The 21,237-nt window shown below is 42.9% G+C and overlaps 1 protein-coding gene and 1 pseudogene across 1 annotated transcript in view; both read left to right on the forward strand.

Annotated features, from left to right (window-relative positions):
* LOC124795948 (multiple PDZ domain protein) overlaps nucleotides 1-21,237 on the forward strand; it is a 1,551,599-nt gene that overhangs the window by 1,387,371 nt on the left and 142,991 nt on the right. The gene's annotated exons all lie outside the window — the stretch shown is intronic.
* On the forward strand, nucleotides 13,123-13,238 carry LOC124796551 (annotated as a pseudogene).

Consider the following 21,237-nt stretch of genomic DNA (forward strand, 5'->3'; position numbering starts at 1 on the left):
AAGTACTCTCGCGCGTGTGTGGGCCGCAATTGTAATTAATAACTAAAGATTTTTTGCTTTGAAGTGAACTGACTAGCCGAGGAAATTAATATGAAAAGTTTATTCCAAAGTTCAACTTACATGCTCACATTTTAAGATTCAGTGAGTCTTACAGTCGTTAACGTAACAAATAATTTCCACTGAAGATTAATACTGTTGCCGGCCGTTGTGGCCGAGCGGTTCTAGGCGCTTCATTCCGGAACCGCGCTACTGCTACGGTCGCAGGTTCGAATCCTGCCTCGGGCATGGATGTGTGTGATGTCCTTAGGTTAGTTAGGTTTAAGTAGTTCTCAGTCTAGAGGACTCATGACCTCAGATGTTAAGTCCCATAGTGCTCAGAGCTATTTGAAACATTTTTTAAAAATATTGTTAAAAAAGAGACAACTTCACAAAAGCATTTAATTGTAAATCAAAATTGAATGAAATATCGTTTTAATTAAGGTCCACCACGTAAGTCGGCAACGATCACCATTACCAATCAATTTGTGTAGTAAATAATAAATTAAATTTCAAAGGGGGCAGTATAGCCTCCTATCCTGCTTTCCAGAGCAGCCGCGTCCCTGACTTCTACGTTCTGTGATGAGGCGTTGACAACCAGTACCTTGACGGGTACTGGTGGTTTCACGTCTTCACCGTCGTTGAATCACTTTCCATAGATGCTCACGACAACAGCACGCGAACAGTCGACGAGCGTCGCCATTTTCGAGATGCTGCTTCCCGGCTTCTTCCTGTGCACCGGGCCGTAACAGTCTGCTCTTTGTCAAAGTCCCCTATGTCAGTGTACGCCCCCCCCCCCCCCCCCCCATGTGTGTTTCGTATCGACGCTAGAACGAAATTCATGTTCTCACAAATATCTACAGTACTAGCATCATTGTTGTTGTTGTGGTCTTCAGTCCTCAGACTGGTTTGATGCAGCTCTCCATGCTGCTCTATCCTGTGCAAGCTTCTTCATCTCCCAGTACTTACTGCAACCTACATCCTTCTGAATCTGCTTAGTGTATTCATCTCTTGGTCTCCCTCTACGATTTTTACCCTCCACGGTGCCCTCCAATGCTAAATATGTGATCCCTTGATGCCTCAAAACATGTCCTACCAACCGATCCCTTCTTCTAGTCAAGTTGTGCCACAAACTTCTCTTCTCCCCAATGCTATTCAATACCTCCTCATTAGTTACGTGATCTACCCACCTTATCTTCAGCATTCTTCTGTAGCACCACATTTCGAAAGCTTCTATTCTCTTCTTGTCCAAACTAGTTATCGTCCATGTTTCACTTCCATACATGGCTACACTCCATACAAATACTTTCGGAAACGACTTCCTGACACTTAAATCTATACTCGATGTTAACAAATTTCTCTTCTTGAGAAACGCTTTCCTTGCCATTGCCAGTCTACATTTTATATCCTCTCTACTTCGACCATCATCGGTTATTTTACTCCCTAAATAGCAAAACTCCTTTACTACTTTAAGTGTATCATTTCCTAATCTAATTCCCTCAGCATCACCCGACTTAATTTGACTACATTCCATTATCCTCGTTTTGTTTTTGTTGATGTTCATCTTATATCCTCCTTTCAAGACACTGTCCATTCCGTTCAACTGCTCTTCCAAGTCCTTTGCTGTCTCTGACAGAATTACAATGTCATCGGCGAACCTCAAAGTTTTTACTTCTTCTCCATGAATTTTAATACCTACTCCGAATTTTTCTTTTGTTTCCTTTACTGCTTGCTCAATATACAGATTGAATAACATCGGGGAGAGGCTACAACCCTGTCTCACTCCTTTCCCAACCACTGCTTCCCTTTCATGCCCCTCGACTCTTATAACTGCCATCTGGTTTCTGTACAAATTGTAAATAGCCTTTCGCTCCCTGTATTTTACCCCTGCCACCTTCAGAATTTGAAAGAGAGTATTCCAGTTAACATTGTCAAAAGCTTTCTCTAAGTCTACAAATGCTAGAAACGTAGGTTTGCCTTTCCTTAATCTTTCTTCTAAGATAAGTCGTAAGGTCAGTATTGCCTCACGTGTTCCAACATTTCTACGGAATCCAAACTGATCTTCCCCGAGGTCGGCTTCTACCAGTTTTTCCATTCGTCTGTAAAGAATTCGCGTTAGTATTTTGCAGCTGTGACTTATTAAACTGATAGTTCGGAAATTTTCACATCTGTCAACACCTGCTTTTTTTTTGGGATTGGAATTATTATATTCTTCTTGAAGTCTGAGGGTATTTCGCCTGTCTCATACATCGTGCTCACCAGATGGTAGAGTTTTGTCAGGACTGGCTCTCCCGAGGCCATCAGTAGTTCTAATGGAATGTTGTCTACTCCCGGGGCCTTGTTTCGACTCAGGTCTTTCAGTGCTCTGTCAAACTCTTCACGCAGTATCTTATCTCCCATTTCGTCTTCATCTACAACCTCTTCCATTTCCATAATATTGTCCTCAAGTACATCGCCCTTGTATAAATCCTCTATATACTCCTTCCACCTTTCTGCCTTCCCTTCTTTGCTTAGAACTGGGTTGCCATCTGAGCTCTTGATATTCATACAAGTGGTTCTCTTCTTTCCAAAGGTCTCTTTAATTTTCCTGTAGGCAGTATCTATCTTACCCCTAGTGAGACAAGCCTCTACATCCTTACATTTGTCCTCTAGCCATCCCTGCTTAGCCATTTTGCACTTCCTGTCGATATCATTTTTGAGACGTTTGTATTCCTTTTCGCCTATTTCATTTACTGCATTTTTATATTTTCTCCTTTCATCAATTAAATTCAATATTTTTTCTGTTACCCAAGGATTTCTATGAGCCCTCGTCTTTTTACCTACTTGATCGCCTGCTGCCTTCACTACTTCATCCCTCAGAGCTACGCATTCTTCTTCTACTGTATTTCTTTCCCCCATTCCTGTCAATTGTTCCCTTATGCTCTCCCTGAAACTCTCTACAACCTCTGGTTCTTTCAGTTTATCCAGGTCTCATCTCCTTAAATTCCCACCTTTTTGCAGTTTCTTCAGTTTTAATCTACAGTTCATAACCAATAGATTGTGGTCAGACTCCACATCTGCCCCAGGAAATGTCTTACAATTTAAAACCTGGTTCCTAAATCTCTGTCTTACCATTATATAATCTAACTGATACCTTTTAGTATCTCCAGGATTCTTCCAGGTATACAACCTTCTTTTATGATTCTTGAACCAAGTGTTAGCTATGATTAAGTTATGCTCTGTGCAAAATTCTACAAGGCGGCTTCCTCTTTCATTCCTTCCCCCAATAGATATTCACCTACTACGTTTCCTTCTCTCCCTTTTCCTACTGACGAATTCCAGTCACCCATGACTATTAAATTTTCGTCTCCCTTCACTACCTGAATAATTTCTTTTATCTCGTCATACATTTCATCTATTTCTTCATCATCTGCAGAGCTAGTTGGCATATAAACTTGTACTACTGTAGTAGGCATGGGCTTTGTGTGTATCTTGGCCACAATAATGCGTTCAGAATGCTGTTTGTAGTAGCTAACCCGCACTCCTATTTTTTTATTCATTATTAAACCTACTCCTGCATTACCCCTATTTGATTTTGTATTTATAATCCTGTAATCACCTGACCAAAAGTCTTGTTCCTCCTGCCACCGAACTTCACTAATTCCCACTATATCTAACTTTAACCTATCCATTTCCCTTTTTAAATTTTCTAACCTACCTGCCCGATTAAGGGATCTGACATTCCGCGCTCCGATCCGTAGAACACCAGTTTTCTTTCTCCTGATAACGACGTCCTCCTGAGTAGTCCCCGCTCGCAGATCCGAATGGGGGACTATTTTACCTCTGGAATATTTTACCCAAGAGGACGCCATCATCATTTAATCATACAGTAAAGCTGCATGTCCTCGGGAAATATTACGGCTTTAGTTTCCCCTTGCTTTCAGCCGTTCGCAGTACCAGCACAGCAAGGCCGTTTTGGTTAATGTTACAAGGCCAGATCAGTCAATCATCCAGACTGTTGCCCCTGCAACTACTGAAAAGGCTGCTGCCCCTCTTCAGGAACCACATGTTTGTCTGGCCTCTCAACAGATACCCCTCCGTTGTGGTTGCACCTACGGTACGGCCATCTGTATCGCTGAGGCACGCAAGCCTCCCCACCAACGGCAAGGTCCATGGTTCATGGGGGGGGGGACTAGCATCATAAATCACGGTAATTCCATTTAAAAAACGAAGTTGAAACCCGCTTCCCTATAATTTATGTAGCTTTGTCAGGAGCCTGTACGTCATTCACTGAGAACTTTTTACAATTCATCTGGATGAAAACAGGATTATGTTTGAAATAGTATCGGAAATATTTGACATGAACGTCTTAGCTGAATCTCCTTGTAATAAGCCATAATATATCAAGAAATGGGACCCTTCGTAGTAAGCCAGATATAGCTCGCTTTAGCTGACGCCTCTAATCATGAAGAAGGATATAATGTACTTTGGATAGGAGCTTTCCGTGAACGCACAATCTCATAAATCTGTTCTTCACGCAATTAATCGTATGATCATTGTAAGACCGTAGAATGTCAAGACAGAAACCGTGGGTGTCTCGTATTTCATATGCGGCAGCAGCTTGACTCACTGGAACTTGAGCCAACTGTTGTGTCCCGTCCCGATCACCTCAGAAGGCAGTGTTTGCGACAGCTGGCGTGCAGTGTACGGCAGCCAGACGGCGTGGCCTTGCACCGACTCGTCGCCCGTAACGGATCTCTACGCGTCTCCGCTCGCAGGCGCCTCCAACAGAAGCTTTCTAGATATTATTTGGAATAAATGTAGAAGGCGTAGCTCCAGTGCGATAGACAGCTGTGCACAATGGTACTCGCCCATGCTGCTGTTACAAGTATGTGGCCACATACCAACTGTGGCGCGTTCTGTGTTGGTTGTTGCAGTGCACAAGGTGTTCTGCTAAACTGTTCGCCTCCGATTTTTCCTGAAACGTTTAAGGTATTATAATCCTGTTTGTATCCAACTGAATTGTGAAAAAGTCCTCACTAAACGTTTTATAATGACTTTTCATAGCTATCTTGGTATTAAGTTCCCTTTTTAAAACAGCAATTCCCACTGCTAGTACCGGAGCCCAGAAAGAGAAGAATTCAGTGTCGTTCCCATCTTCAAAATTATATTACTAGCTTCAGAGACTCGCAAAATAGAGAACTTAGTATTTATCTAGGATTGCCATAATTTATGTCTGATAAACCGGAACATTTTTCTTAAACTGATGGGTGTAGTTTGGGAAGCAAAAACTGGGACACTTTTCTTACGCTTAAAAACAGTGAAAGATGCGAACACATTATCCCTTTTTAGTCAGAAGATTGCGAACCGCTACAACGAGCGGCTAACGGTAGGAAAATAAGTGGGTCACACAAGCAGGTCCTCTGCCCAGGCAGCTCAAATAATATCTATCCTTCAGTCAGACTATAAGCAAGGGGGAGAAGTAGCCTCTGTTGCGGCTGTGACCGTATTGAAAAGAAGGAAGAGGAGAAGGAAAAAGTTGCGGAGTCACCACATTACTGCCATAAGACTGCACAGGCTGTAGCCGTACAAAAGATTTAAACCAAAGTTATGTTTGCACATTTATTATTTTGTCGGTCAACTGCACTCCGAGGTACTTCATTCATGCTGCTCAGACATGGCTCTGCAACTTTGTTCCTATCCACTGTCCTGCATTCACTTATTTGTTCACTGAATGGAAATGTACGTTTACGAAGCGGGCAATGAATTTCGTCAGATAGGATTGCTGTTTTTATTTCGTAGTAAAGATGGCTGAGTTTCAAGAGTCGAGGAGCCAAACAAAATGAGCTATATACAAGGTAACTCCTACGAATTTCTTCGCGACGTCAAAGACAATGTCGGAAGAGACGAAATCTAATTGGCGCCACAGACTGCTACAACATTCGCCTGTGGTGTTTCACTTCGAACTGCACAGAGAATATTTGCAGGAGCACGGGTGAGAGTCTAGCAATCTTTCTGAATCGCTTCCAGAGTACACGTTTGTTTTGTGCTTTTTGCTAGCTAAATGAAACTTAATATCTACTCTTCCCACATGTGCAATGGAAACGTAACGCTTACAAATTACACCTTTTTACTTCACAGCCACATCTCCCTTCTTTTATGAAGAACCATTCTTCTGAATATTTTTCCTGGAATGAACGCTTCCTCTTTGGCAGTTTTCACTTGAAACAATGAAAGACTTTAATAACAACTAAACCGCGATACGACTCAGAGAAACAGAGAACCACGTTGCTGCGAAGCTTAAACTGAAATGAGATAGCTTTGATTATGCAGCTTAACAGCACGGATTGAAATAGAAATAGAATTTGGAGAAAAATAGTATGAGAATGTTTCTCTGAAATCCGGGGCGAACTGCCGTCCCGAAAGTAGTTTTCGGATCACCGATTTCTTTGATCTGAAACAGGGCCTGTCCCAGAAAACCAGGATCTCTGGCAACCCCAGATTTATCTAATTTGAAATTGAACCGATTGCTGTCTTATGGGGAAGTTCGTGATTTCGTTCCCAAACAAGGAAATACGTCGGATAACGAGAAAGAGCGGTTGACCGCTTCAATACCAACCAGTATGGTCCGCCTCGGTAGCTGCGCGGTCAACTCGGCAGATTGCTAAACAAAGTGGCCCGACTTTCATGCCCGGCGGGATGGGAAATTTTCGCCGTACGGGGACTGGGTGTTTTGCTGTCCTAACTCTCGTATCGTCATAACTGACATTACAATATTGAGGTGGCTAAGTGGACACACCTCTAAAGCCAATAAACTGAGGAAAAAGTATGCAAGGTCCACAGAGGAAATGTAGCTTTTGTTGTTTGTCTTTCACATGTATCGGGTACAAGTTAGTTTGAAGAAATAAATACCTTTGGCAAACTAAGAGAATTTGAATATGTTATTACTTTACGTAGAGTTGATGCCGATATCTCTGTGGACTTTATTACAATTCGTCTAACTGAAAACAGAATTATGACGTCTTAAACGATTCCGGAAATACTTTAGGTGAGCAGCTCAGTAGAAGCCTTCTACGGGTCAGTTAAAAGAAAAACATCACGAATATGTATTGAGCTGTCCAGAATATTGCACCTATTGTTGCAGTATTCAAGAAGAGTGTAATATTCCAGTTCCTAAGAGTGCCGGTGGTGGCAGGTGAGAAAATGACCGAACCATCAATTTAATAAATCATAGTTGCAAAATACTGACGCGAATTATTCAGAGAAGAATGAAAAAACTCGTAGAAACCGACCCCATGGAAGGTGGCAAAATACAGAAACATCGGAACAACACTCACACTACCACTTGTCTTAGATGATAGACCCGAGAAAGGGAGCCGGCCGAAGTGGCCGTGCGGTTCTAGGCGCTGCAGTCTGGAACCGCGAGACCGCTACGGTCGCAGGTTCGAATCCTGCCTCGGGCATGGATGTGTGTGATGTCCTTAGGTTAGTTAGGTTTAACTAGTTCTGAGTTCTAGGGGACTAATGACCTCAGAAGTTGAGTCCCATAGTGCTCAGAACCAACCAACCGAGAAAGGGAAACCTACGTTCACAGCATTGGCAGATTCAGAAGAAGAATATTCACTTTGAAACTAGAAGTCAGGAAGGAATAAGATACAGGGGGCAAAAGGTTATTTGCAAATTGTACAGAAACCAGATTGCACGCATATGAGTCGAAGACATGAAAGCGAAGCAATAGTTGAGAATGGGGTGAAACAGGGTTGTAGCTTACTCGTGATGTTTCTCGGTATGTACATTGAGCAATCTGAGAAGAAAACCAAGGTGAATCTGGGAAGGTATGGTTCAAATAGATAAAATTAAAACCTTGACGTTTGCCGATGACATTGCAATTGTGTCAGATACCAAAGAACTTGGAAGATAAACTGAACAGAATTAGTAGTGCTTGATATAAGACGCTAGAGGCAGTAGGTGATTCTTTTTTTATTTTATTCGGGCAGCAAAATAACTGGCGGAAGCAGACGTGATACTGGCAACAGAAAAAAAAATTCTGAAAAAGAGAAATCTGTTAGCATCGAATATACATTTAAGTGTTACGATGTCTTGTTCGCGGGTACTTGTCTACGAAAGTGAAACGTGGACGATAAACAGTTCAGACAAGAAGAGAATAGAAGGTTTTAAAATGGGGTGCTGCAGGACAATGCTAAGATATATAATCTTTCACTGCGTTTTATTGGCAGGACACTTAGAAAATGTAACAGATCTGCTAAGGAGACTGCCTACACTACGCTTGTCCACCCTCTTTTATAATACTGCTGCGCGGTGTGGGATCCTTACCAGGCAGGACTGACAGTGTACTTCGAAAAAGTTCAAAGAAGATGAGCACGTTTTGTATTATCGCGAAATATGGGAGAGAGTGTCACTGAAATATACAGGATTTGGACTGGACATCATTAAAGGAAAGGCGTTTTTCGTTGCGACAGAATCTTCTCACGAAATCCCAATCACCAGCTTTCTCCTCCGAATGCGAAAATATTTTGTTGACACCGACCTACACAGGGAGAAACGATCATCGCGATAAAATAAGGGAAATCAGAGCTCGTACGAAAAGACGTAGGTGTTCGTTCTTTCCGCGCGCTAAACGAGATTGGAATAATAGAGAATTGTGAAGGTGGTTCGATGAACCCTCTGCCAGGCACTTAAATGTGATTTGCAGAGTATCCATGTAGATGTAGACGTTGACTGTAACCGAAAGCTGTTAAGACAACCATCAGTCACTTTAGTGGCTTGATGGCCCAGTGGTGTTAAATAAATGCAATTCCAGCGTGATGCAAGGCGTATGTTTTAACATCACGTCGTCGGCCTTGATGTAAGTTTCCCTGCTTACTTGCGGAAGTAGTTTGTCGTTAAGTTTCAAGAAGTTTACTAGACTCGGTTTGTAGACTTCTTCCTCCGTAGAAAGTGTAAGACTGTCACTGAGAATTGAACTGATGACCACCACGTACTAATGAAGCAATGTTAACCACTACACGATGTTCGCTTCATCAGGAATATTTTTACTTCGGAGAAAAGTTAACGGAGCTATCTATGGAATCAGTTCGCTAACTTCATGATGGCCATCGTTCAAGCGTCTCGGAATCTAGGGTTTGGGAAAACTGAAAAGTTAGAATGATTAACTGCGGATTTTCAATTCGAACTTGAAAGGTTTTCGCGGAGCCACACGCATTTAATTTTATACAGGAGCTCATCGAAGCAGTTTTAGAGCTTTTCGCGGCAAAATGTTACTTAGTTATGTGTTGCATTGCAGTTGTTTCGTATAAAACATTATAGTTTGTAAATTTTTTCAGCATTGTGTAAATTACATGGTGACTCTTTTGTGTGGCTTTCATGATCTCATGGAACTTTTTTTTTTATCTTAGTGATTTTCAGAGACAGTGTTCAAGCTGCCATGTGATGAATATTGTTTTGAGGATGTTCCTAAAACTGTCGATCGTTGACATTAATGCACAAATGGCATGTGCTTGCTGCTGATTATCCTAACACACTCAAAACAACCACATGTTTCGCGAATAATAGCAGCAGCTTCAATCAGACGAGCAACCAGCTTTCCTGGAGTGTCTGTGTTACGTACACTTGGCCACGCTACTGCCCCCCCCCCCCCCCACACACACACCAAATCCATCAATTGGGGAAAACATTGTCTAAATGTTCTCAGACATCAGTGGCAAAGTGTGGTCATACTGGACCATATTCGCTGCCTGACTGCTAGCGCGACGTTCTCCAACATCACTGATAGTACCTCACGGAGGAAGATACGGCAATTTCCTTTGCCGAACATGTTAGACAGAGGATGCCAGTTGTAAATGACTGTGAACGGACGACGTCTGCAGAAACATCTCTAAAACAACATTAGTCACGCGACATGGCGGTTTGAACACCGTGTCTGAACAACGCTAGCGTGAAAATGTTCAAATGTGTGTGAATTCCTAAGGGACCAAACGGCTAAGGTCATCGGTCCCTAGATTTACACACTACTTAGACTAACTTGTGCTAAGAACAACACTCGAACCTCTGGCGGGACGGGCCGCGCAGTCCGTGACATGACGCCTCTAGCGTGAAAACCACCTACAATAACATATGATTCAAAAGAATGAAAGATAGGATCTGTTGACAGGACACACCGCTAGGTTAGGTTAGGTGTGTGTGTGGGGGGGGGGGGGGGGGGGGGGGGGGGTAGAAACGGTAGAGGTACACTAAGGCTTGGCTCCAGCAAGCAAGTTCAAGTGAGCGTAGGTTGCACAGCTATGCAGAGGTGAAAAGGCCTACACAACATAGACTAGCATGGAGAGCTGCAGCGAACTGAAAACCACAACAAGAAGAACGTAAAGGAGTTACAGGCAGCATCACACCAGTCGAAGGATTGACTAATGTAATATAATAACAGTACTATTACAGGGTGTTACAAAAAGGTACGGCCAAACTTTCAGGAAACATTCCTCACACACAAAGAAAGAAAATATGTTATGTGGACATGTGTCCGGAAACGCTTACTTTCCATGTTAGAGCTCATTTTATTACTTCTCTTCAAATCACATTAATCATGGAATGGAAACACACAGCAACAGAACGTACCAGCGTGACTTCAAACACTATGTTACGGGAAATGTTCAAAATGTCCTCCGTTAGCGAGGATACATGCATCCACCCTCCGTCGCATGGAATCTCTGATGCGCTGATGCAGCCCTGGAGAATGGCGTATTGTATCACAGCCGTCCACAATACGAGCACGAAGAGTCTCTACCTTTGGTACCGGGGTTGCGTAGACAAGAGCTTTCAAATGCCCCCGTAAATGAAAGTCAAGAGGGTTGATGTCAGGAGAGTGTGGAGGCCATGGAATTGGTCCGCCTCTACCAATCCATCGGTCACCGAATCTGTTGTTGGGAAGCGTAAGAACACTTCGACTGAAATGTGCAGGAGCTCCATCGTGCATGAACCACATGTTGTGCCGTACTTGTAAAGGCACATGTTCTAGCAGCACATGAAATCATGATAACGTGCTCCATTGAGCGTAGGTGGAAGAACATGGGGCCCAATCAAGACATAACCAACAATGCGTGCCCAAATGTTCACAGAAAATCTGTGTTGATGACGTGATTCCACAATTGCGTGCGGATTCTCGTCAGCCCACACATGTTGATTGTGAAAATTTACAATTTTATCACGTTGGAATGAAGCCTCATCCGTAAAGAGAACATTTGCACTGAAATGAGGATTGACACATTGTTGGATGAAGCATTCGCAGAAGTGTACCCGTGGAGGCCAATCAGCTGCTGATAGTGCCTGCACACGCTGTACATGGTACGGAAACAACTGGTTCTCCCGCAGCACTCTCCATACAGTGACGTGGTCACCGTTACCTTGTACAGCAGCAACTTCTCTGACGCTGACATTAGGGTAATCGTCAACTGCACGAAGAATTGCCTCGTCCATTGCAGGTGTCCTCGTCGTTCTAGGTCTTCCCCAGTCGCGAGTCATAGGCTGGAATGTTCCGTGCTCCGTAAGACGCCGATCAATTGCTTCGAACGTCTTCCTGTCGGGACACCTTCGTTCTGGAAATCCGTCTCGATACAAATGTACCGCGCCACAGCTATTGCCCCGTGCTAATCCATACATCAAATGGGCATCTGCCAACACCGCATTTGTAAACATTGCACTGACTGCAAAACCACGTTCGTGATGAACACTAACCTGTTGATGCTACGTACTGATGTGCTTGATGCTAGTACTGTAGAGCAATGAGTCGCATGTCAACACAAGCACCGAAGTCAACATTACCTTCCTTCAGTTGGGCCAACTGGCGGTGAATCGAGAAAGTACAGTACATACTGACGAAACTAAAATGAGCTCTAACATGGAAATTAAGCGTTTCCGGAGACATGTCCACATAACATCTTTTCTTTATTTGTGTGTGAGAAATGTTTCCTGAATGTTTGGCCGTAGCTTTTTGTAACTCCCTGTATAGAAAGAAAGTTTAACTCGATCTATGTGCCATTATATGCTATCAGAAGCAACTGTAGTTGTGTCTCTAGCCTCGCACGGTTTTTACACGACCTTTCCGTGACTGATGCGTTTTACTGATGGTCCCCAGTGGTTACGTCTTCGAGAGAGCAGTTGACCGGATTCATTGTCGTATATTTCTCTGTAATTAAAGCGAGAGCAATGTGATTCGGCGCTCGTGTTTGTGAATAGAAACCGTGCCTGTTGAGAGAGTGTGATACGTGCGTTGGCTGGTGGTTAGCACGGGATTGATTTTGTGTTGCGTATCTCAGCACTCCCTCGGCTCGCGTTAATACGATTACTCTCCCAATTTGCCAAGAATGGAAATTTAACAACCTGGAATCCCGAGGACAATTTATTGATTCGTATCGTCGACGGACTCTGCGTTCGCACGTGGAAAGAACGCTGTCATCGGTTCTGGCTGCATTTTAGCCGTGAATGTTCCCGTCATCGTGTTACCACGTTGGAAATTTTTTGCACAAAAATTTTGAACTTATCAATGATAAAGAAATGCTTTCGGAAACTAGAAACCAGACTGCAGTTATAGGAGTCGAATGACATGAGAAGGGCGCAGTAGTGACAAGGTAAGTGACTCAAGGTCGAAGCTTTCCCTCGCGTTATTCAATCTGCACGTAGAGTAAGTAGTAAATGAAACCAACCAGACATTGTGAAAAGGAATTTTTGTTCAGGGAGAAGAAATTAAAATTTTAAGGTTTGACGATGACATTCTAATTCTGTCACAGGCGGTTAAGGACTTGGGCGGCCAGTTCAACGGAATGAACAGTAACTTGGAGAGGTTATCAGATGATTATCAACCATAGTAACGGAGTGTGGACGAATTTAGTCAAAATTTTCCAAGGAGATTAGATTAGGAAATGACACTAAGAGTAAGAGATGAGTTTTGCAATTTGAGCATCAAACTAAATGACGTTGACCGAAGTAGGGAAGACTGGAAATAGCAAGACAAGCATTGTTGAAAACGAGAAATTTGTTAACATCAAATGTAAATCTAAGTTTTAGGAAGTCTTTTCTAAAGGTGTGTAGTACGAAAATGCCAACGGCCTTGCCGCAGTGGTAACACCGGTTCCCGTCAGATCACCGAAGTTAAGCGCCGTCGGGTTTGGCTAGCACTTGGATGGGTGACCGTCGTCTGCCGAGCGCTGTTGGCAAGCGGGGTGCACTCAGCTCTTGTGAGGCAAATTGTGGAGCTACTTGATTGAGAAGTAGCGACTCCGTTCACGAAAACTGATAACGGCCAGGAGAGCGGTGTGTGGTCCACACCATCCTCCATATCCGCATCCAGTGACGCCTATGGGCTGAGGATGACACGGTGGTCGGTCAGTGCCGTTAGGGTCTTCTGAGATCTGTTCGGACGGAGTTTACTTTAGCTTAGTAGTGCGAAAATGGAGCGTGAACGATAAGAGTTTAGACAAGAAGAGAATATACACTACTGGCCATTAAAATTGCTACACCAAGAAGAAATGCAGATGATAAACGGGTATTAATTGGACAAATATGTTTTACTAGAACTGACATGTGATTACATTTTCACGCAATTTGGTTGCATAGTTCCTGAGAAATCAGTACCCAGAACAACCACCTCTGGCCGTAATAACGGCCTTGATACCCCTGGTCATTGAGTCAAACAGAGCTTGGATGGCGTGTACCGGTACAGCTGCCCATGCAGCTTCAACACGATACCACAGTTTATGAAGAGTAGTGACTGGCGTATTGTGACGAGCCAGTTGCTCGGCCACCATTGACCAGACGTTTTCAATTGGTGAGAGATCTGGAGAATGTGCTGGCCAGGACAGCAGTCGAACATTTTCTGTATCCAGGAAGGCCCGTACAGGACCTGCAACATGCGGTCGTGCATTATCCTGCTGAAATGTAGGGTTTCACAGGGATCGAATGAAGGGTAGAGTCATGGGTCGTAACACTTGTGAAATGTAACGTCCACTGTTCAAAGTGCCGTCATTGCGAACAACAGGTGACCGAGACGTGTAACCAGTTGCAACCCATACCTTCACGCTTGGTGATACGCCAGTATGTATGGCGATGACGAAAACACGCTTCCAATGTGCGTTCACCGCGTTGTCCCAAACACGGATGCAACCATTATGCTGCTGTTAACAGAACCTGGATTCATCCGAAAAAATGACGTTTTGCCATTCGTGCACCCAGGTTCGTCGTTGAGTACACCATGGCAGGCGCTCCTGTCTGTGATTCAGCGTCAATGGTAACCGCAGCCATGGTCTCCGAGCTGATAGTCCATGCTGCTGCAAACGTCGTCGAACTGTTCGTGCAGATGGTTGTTGTCTTGCAAACGTCCCCATCTGTTGACTCAGGGATCGAGACGTGGCTGCACGATCCGTTACAGCCATGCCGATAAGATGCCTGTCATCTCGACTGCTAGTGATACGAGGCCGTTGGGATCCAGCACGGCGTTCCATATTACCCTCCTGAACCCACTGATTCCATATTCTGGAATTGGATTTCGACCAACGCGAGCAGCTATGTCGCGATACGATAAACCGCAATCGCGATAGGCTTCAATCCGACCTTTATCAAAGTGGGAAACGTAATGGTACGCATTTCTCCTCCTTACACGAGGCATCACAACAACTTTTCACCAGGCAACGCCGGTCAACTGTTGTTTGTGTATGAGAAACCGATTGGAAACTTTCCTCATGTCAGCACGTTGTAGGTGTCGCCATCGGCGCCAACCTTGTGTGAATGTTCTGAAAAGCTAATCATTTGCATATCAGAGCATCTTCTTCCTGTCGGTTATATTTCGCGTCCGTAGCACGTCATCTTCGTGGTGTAGCAATTTTAATGGCCAGTAGTGTAAAATTTTCGAATGAGGTGCTGCACAAGAAAGTTGAGAGTAGACCGAATAACTGGTGTGGAGGTCTGATTCGAATTGGCGGAAAGAGAAATTTAATGCACATCAGACTAAAAGAAGGGTTGATAGGACACATCCTGAGGGGCAGGAGGTATGGGGGCAAAAATTGGTGTGTGAGACCAAGACTTGACTGTACAATATACCTAAGCTGTTTTCTAGTGGACGCAGGATGCATGAGTTATGCACAGATGAACAGACTTGCATGTGACGGTACGCGTAGAGAACCGCATCAAACCACTCGTCAAGTTAAAAACCGAACACAAGTAATAGCTGTTTGCCCGTCAGGGATTTCGAATATCAAGACGTGAGAGGTGTGATTTTCAATAACGGTTTACGTGATCGCGCTGGCTAATTAAGAGTAAACCTGACGTAAACAAACACAAGTGCGATGATTAATCATAAGCCGCAGCAAACGTACACTCGTGTTGTTACTCTCGTGGAGATAGATCCTACTTATGTATTAGATATTTTACTGCTAAATTACATTAAATGAACTTTAAGATATTGTAATGTATTAACAGTCATGGACGTTTTTCTTAATCACGCTTTAGCTGTGTAATTTTTATTTCAGAAATCGAGTACAGTCAGTCACAGCTCTGCACTGTTGCGCTCTGTTTGTCGCTCTGTTAATGCGCAGTATGAAAACGGCTGAGACTGCTTTCTGCTATGTAGTAAACACGCGTGTAGAACACGCTTAAGAAGCGCCGAGAAATAGTTGTTCTTAGAGCACTTGCCCGCGAAAGGCAAAGGCTCGAGTTCGAGTCTCGGTCCGGCACGCAGTTTTAATCTGCCGGGAAGTTTCACGTTGTTCTTAATGTTTGTCACAAATTTTCAGAGAAATTGGCTTTAAATTTGATGCAGTTGAGATACAGATGCACATTAGATGTATAGTGGAATCGGCAGCGTAGTGTGCAATTTGTGGATCGCTGGTTCAAGTCTCGCCTTGATCATCCTTTTTTCTATTTGAAATACCTGCATCTCGTAATTGTAAAAATCATTATAAATTTTTACGAATAATGCACATCTTCTTGTTTCTATCCACATATTGCACGCGAAATTCCTGCTTTCATTTCAAATATAAATTCTTAGTTATCGATTTTTCACAGAAAATTGGTAATAAAGCTTGCTGAAATTAAGAAAACATGATAATTTAATTTTTAGGACAAAAATGAAAAACCAAATACACTTTATTTGGATTATGTCCGTTGTTTTATACCACAGATATAGTCTCACACGAACCAGAGTGGTAAGTGCTGTTGTTGTTGTTGTGGTCTTCAGTCCTGAGACTGGTTTGATGCAGCTCTCCATGCTACCCTATCCTGTGCAAGCTTCTTCATCTCCCAGTACCTACTGCAACCTACATCCTTCTGAATCTGCTTAGTGTATTCATCTCTTGGTCTCCCTCTACGATTTTTACCCTCCACGCTGTCCTCCACTACTAAATTGGGGATCCCTCGATGTCTCAGAACATGTCCTACCAACCGATCCCTTCTTCTAGTCAAGTTGTGCCACAAACTTCTCTTCTCCCAAATGCTATTCAATACCTCCTCATTAGTTACGTGATCTACCCACCTTATCTTCAGCATTCTTCTGTAGCACCACATTTCGAAAGCTTCTATTCTCTTCTTGTCCAAACTATTTATCGTCCATGTTTCACTTCCATACAGTGCTACACTCCATACAAATACTTTCAGCACGACTTCCTGACACTTAAATCTATACTCGATGTTAACAAATTTCTCTTCTTGAGAAACGCTTTCCTTGCCATTGCCAGTCTACATTTTATATCCTCTCTACTTCGACCATCATCAGTTATTTTACTCTCTAAATAGCAAAACTCCTTTACTACTTTAAGTGTCTCATTTCCTAATCTAATTCCCTCAGCATCACCCGTCTTAATTTGACTACATTCCATTATCCTCGTTTTGCTTTTGTTGATGTTCATCTTATATCGTCCTTTCAAGACACTGTCCATTCCATTCAACTGCTCTTCCAAGTCCTTTGCTGTTTCTGACAGAATTACAATGTCATCGGCGAACCTCAAAGTTTTTACTTCTTCTCCATGAATTTTAATACCTACTCCGAATTTTTCTTTTGTTTCCTTTACTGCTTGCTCAATATACAGATTGAATAACATCGGGGAGAGGCTACAACCCTGTCTCACTCCCTTCCCAACCACTGCTTCCCTCTCATGCCCCTCGACTCTTATAACTGACATCTGGTTTCTGTACAAATGGTAAATAGCCTTTCGCTCCCTGTATTTTACCCCTGCCACCTTTAGAATTTGAAAGAGAGTGTTCCAGTCAACATTGTCAAAAGCTTTCTCTAAGTCTACAAATGCTAGAAACGTAGGTTTGCCTTTTCTTAATCTTTCTTCTAAGATAAGTCGTAAGGTTAGTATTGCCTCACGTGTTCCAACATTTCTACGGAATCCAAACTGATCTTCCCCGAGGTCCGCTTCTACCAGTTTTTCCATTCGTCTGTAAAGAATTCGCGTTAGTATTTTGCAGTGATAGTTCGTTAATTTTCACATCTGTCAACACCTGCTTTCTTTGGGATTGGAATTATTATATTCTTCTTGAAGTCTGAGGGTATTTCGCCTGTCTCATACATCGTGCTCACCAGATGGTAGAGTTTTGTCAGGACTGGCTCTCCCGAGGCCATCAGTAGTTCTAATGGAATGTTGTCTACTCCCGGGGCCTTGTTTCGACTCAGGTCTTTCAGTGCTCTGTCAAACTCTTCTCGCAGTATCTTATCTCCCATTTCGTCACATCTACATCCCCTTCCATTTCCGTAATATTGTCCTCAAGTACATCGCCCTCGTATAAACCCTCTATATACTCCTTCCACCTTTCTGCCTTCCCTTCTTTGCTTAGAACTGGGTTGCCATCTGAGCTCTTGATATTCATACAAGTGGTTCTCTTCTCTCCAAAGGTCTCTTTAATTTTCCTGTAGGCAGTATCTATCTTACCCCTAGTGAGACAAGCCTCTACATCCTTACATTTGTCCTCTAGCCATCCCTGCTTAGCCATTTTGCACTTCCTGTCGATATCATTTTTGAGACGTTTGTATTCCTTTTCGCCTATTTCATTTACTGCATTTTTATATTTTCTCCTTTCATCAATTAAATTCAATATTTCTTCTGTTACCCAAGGATTTCTATTAGCCCTCGTCTTTTTACCTACTTGATCGTCTGCTGCCTTCACTACTTCATCCCTCAGAGCTACCCATTCTTCTTCTACTGTATTTCTTTCCCCCATTCCTGTCAATTGTTCCCTTATGCTCTCCCTGAAACTCTCTACAACCTCTGGTTCTTTCAGTTTATCCAGGTCTCATCTCCTTAAATTCCCACCTTTTTGCAGTTTCTTCAGTTTCAATCTGCAGTTCATAACCAATAGATTGTGGTCAGACTCCACATCTGCCCCAGGAAATGTCTTACAATTTAAAACCTGGTTCCTAAATCTCTGTCTTACCATTATATAATCTAACTGATACCTTTTAGTATCTCCAGGATTCTTCCAGGTATACAACCTTCTTTTATGATTCTTGAACCAAGTGTTAGCTATGATTAAGTTATGCTCTGTGCAAAATTCTACAAGGCGGCTTCCTCTTTCATTCCTTCCCCCAATAGATATTCACCTACTACGTTTCCTTCTCTCCCTTTTCCTACTGACGAATTCCAGTCACCCATGACTATTAAATTTTCGTCTCCCTTCACTACCTGAATAATTTCTTTTATCTCGTCATACATTTCATCTATTTCTTCATCATCTGCAGAGCTAGTTGGCATATAAACTTGTACTACTGTAGTAGGCATGGGCTTTGTGTGTATCTTGGCCACAATAATGCGTTCAGAATGCTGTTTGTAGTAGCTAACCCGCACTCCTATTTTTTTTATTCATTATTAAACTTACCCCTGCATTATCCCTATTTGATTTTGTATTTATAACCCTGTAATCACCTGACCAAAAGTCTTGTTCCTCCTGCCACCGAACTTCACTAATTCCCACTATATCTAACTTTAACCTATCCATTTCCCTTTTTAAATTTTCTAACCTACCTGCCCGATTAAGGGATCTGACATTCCGCGCTCCGATCCGTAGAACACCAGTTTTCTTTCTCCTGATAACGACGTCCTCCTGAGTAGTCCCCGCCCGGAGATCCGAATGGGGGACTATTTTACCTCTGGAATATTTTACCCAAGAGGACGCCATCATCATTTAATCATACAGTAAAGCTGCATGTCCTCGGGAAAAATTACGGCTGTAGTTTCCCCTTGCTTTCAGCCGTTCGCAGTACCAGCACAGCAAGGCCGTTTTGGTTAATGTTACAAGGCCAGATCAGTCAATCATCCAGACTGTTGCCCCTGCAACTACTGAAAAGGCTGCTGCCCCTCTTCAGGAACCACATGTTTGTCTGGCCTCTCAACAGATACCTCTCCGTTGTGGTTGCACCTACGGTACGGCCATCTGTATCGCTGAGGCACGCAAGCCTCCCCACCAACGGCAAGGTCCATGGTTCATGGGGGGGAGTGCTGTAGAAACATGAAAAACAATCTTTTTCACAGCATCGAGAACACCATACAAGTGATAAATTTTTACGATTGCCACTGTGTTATTACAATAAGAACCCAACAGAACTGATCTGGAGCGAAGTCAGGGATTTGTCACGAGAAATAACAAGACTGTTAATCAGCCAGACGTACTGGAACTAAGGCACGCACACTTTTTTTTTTTTATACATGTCACTGCCGAACGCCGGCGGGATATAGAACGGCGCGTGATAAAAGGAGAAATTGCGGCGCTTTGGTGGCTTCGTGGATTCTGTTGTTGATCGATTCGTTATCATAGTAGCAGATGACAGTTCCAAAACTGAAATGTATTTCTCGAATTCGGATAGGGAAGGAGCTAATAGTTTACAACACATCTGACTGTAATTAATACCTTCAGTGGCCTCAGTATCCAACAATACGGTCAAATCTCTGCTGTATGCTTATGCATTACACACAGCTCGCTCAGAAGAATTACCATGGTGTTTAGGGATTTTCATCACTTTTGTTTGTAATTAGACTACCATGTTAGGTGAGAACGAGAGCATGTTATGCTTCCCGTCTGGTCACCTAAGAAGCAAGCTTGTGGTAGTGCTGGAGTTATGCCGAGTATAATTTCATTCTGTTTGAAAATGATGACATTCGAATGTTTCTCTGTTCGTCTCTTTTTACGTCAGAACTGGAACTTCTCACATCATTGCAGGTTAGTTGGACCAGCTGGCTGGCCAACACTAACCAAGTTAAATGCGCTGGTAAAGCTGTTCAAAATGGTTCAAATGGCTCTGAGCACTATGGGACTCAACTTCTGAGGTCATTAGTCCCCTAGAACTTAGAACTAGTTAAACCTAACTAACCTAAGGACAGCACACACATCCATGCCCGAGGCAGGATACGAACCTGCGACCGTAGCGGTCTCGCGGTTCCAGACTGTAGCGCCTGGAACCGCACGGCCACTTCGGCCGACGGTAAAGCTGTTATCCTGCGTTATCGCTCCATCTGTGTGCGTGTAACACAGCATAAAATTTATCCTTATGATCGTACTTGACTGTACTGGACACAGCTTGGCTTCCGCTCCACATGAAAAGAAATCCAGTGAGATTCAGGCAAATGGCGAAGAATACCTGATGTAATTTTTACATCAGGATTATTCTCGTGATGAACAGTGCGCATTTGTCGGCTACAATAATGCAATAAAAGTCGAAGATTTATTAACAAAATACAGCAAAGACTTAGAAAGAAGTGGCTTCAGTGCCCACGCTAACCAATTCAAAATGGTGCTCTCTTTTCCAACACAGCATTAACCACCAAAATAACTCCTGTAGTTGATTGTGAAAGCTGTGAAAACGTTGGTTCCTAGTGCCAGAGCGTAATCTCAGGCAAATTCGCTGCAGAAGATAACTCGGGCAGTAGCTTCTTGTTCATTGACCTTTAAACTAAACTGAAAATAAATAAATAAAGCATAAAATTTTGTCATAGTAATGATCATAATCAATCTTCTGGCAGTTATCTATTTAGTTGTGTGCTTTATAATGAAAATTTCTACTAGAAAATGGGAATTTGCAACAATCGAAAAGAACTGGAGATAAAATCCAACATAATACTATTATAGTGCAAAGTGTTTCTAAGTTATATTCTATATGTAGTGTGCTATATTGCTTTCGGAAATCTTAATGGTTCAATGAGCACCTAGAATTTTGCCACTGGTTTGGTGTGC

The sequence above is a fragment of the Schistocerca piceifrons genome, chromosome 4, assembly GCF_021461385.2.
Source record: "Schistocerca piceifrons isolate TAMUIC-IGC-003096 chromosome 4, iqSchPice1.1, whole genome shotgun sequence".
In the NCBI taxonomy this organism is placed as follows: Eukaryota; Metazoa; Arthropoda; class Insecta; order Orthoptera; family Acrididae; genus Schistocerca; species Schistocerca piceifrons.